Source organism: Echinops telfairi, unplaced genomic scaffold (assembly GCF_000313985.2).
Source record: "Echinops telfairi isolate 266 unplaced genomic scaffold, ASM31398v2 ScPeMD7_70;HRSCAF=299, whole genome shotgun sequence".
NCBI lineage: Eukaryota > Metazoa > Chordata > Mammalia > Afrosoricida > Tenrecidae > Echinops > Echinops telfairi.
The window spans coordinates 23,278,234-23,278,784 of record NW_022103968.1 but is presented as its reverse complement, the minus strand read 5'-3'; positions in this window follow the sequence as shown (position 1 = coordinate 23,278,784).

The following is a 551-nucleotide window of genomic DNA, read 5'->3' as shown; positions in this document are numbered from 1 at the left end:
GAACGGCTCCACGGTTTTTTGGGTTGTAATGGTCAGAGAAGCAGGTTTCCAAACCCTTCTTCTGCAGTGCCATAGGCTGGGTTTGAACAGCCAACTGTTAGGTTATTAGCAATCACCACTGCTTGTGGGACCCAGGGACTTAGCATCCATCTAAGAGGTTGCTAAATAAGGTCTGGATCAAAACATGGATCCTCTTCCTTGCCATCCGGTTGGCTTTGACCCATAGCCACCTCATCCACAACAGAAGGAAACCCTGCTAGATCCTGTGCCATGCTCCCAGTTGTTCCTGTGCCTGAGCCCATTGTACCAGTCATGGTGTCAATCCACCTCCTTGGGGGTCTTCCTGTCTTCGCTACCCTCTCCTTGCCTAATATATTTTCCATTCAGGGACTGGCCTCTCCTGACAACATGCCCAAAGTACGTAAGACAAAGCCTCACCATCCTTGCCTCGAATGAGCACTCCTGGCCGTATGTCTTCCAAGACAGATTGGGCTTTGTCCATTTAGCAGTCCGTGGTACGTTCAGTCTTCCTCTCCAGCACCGCAATGCAA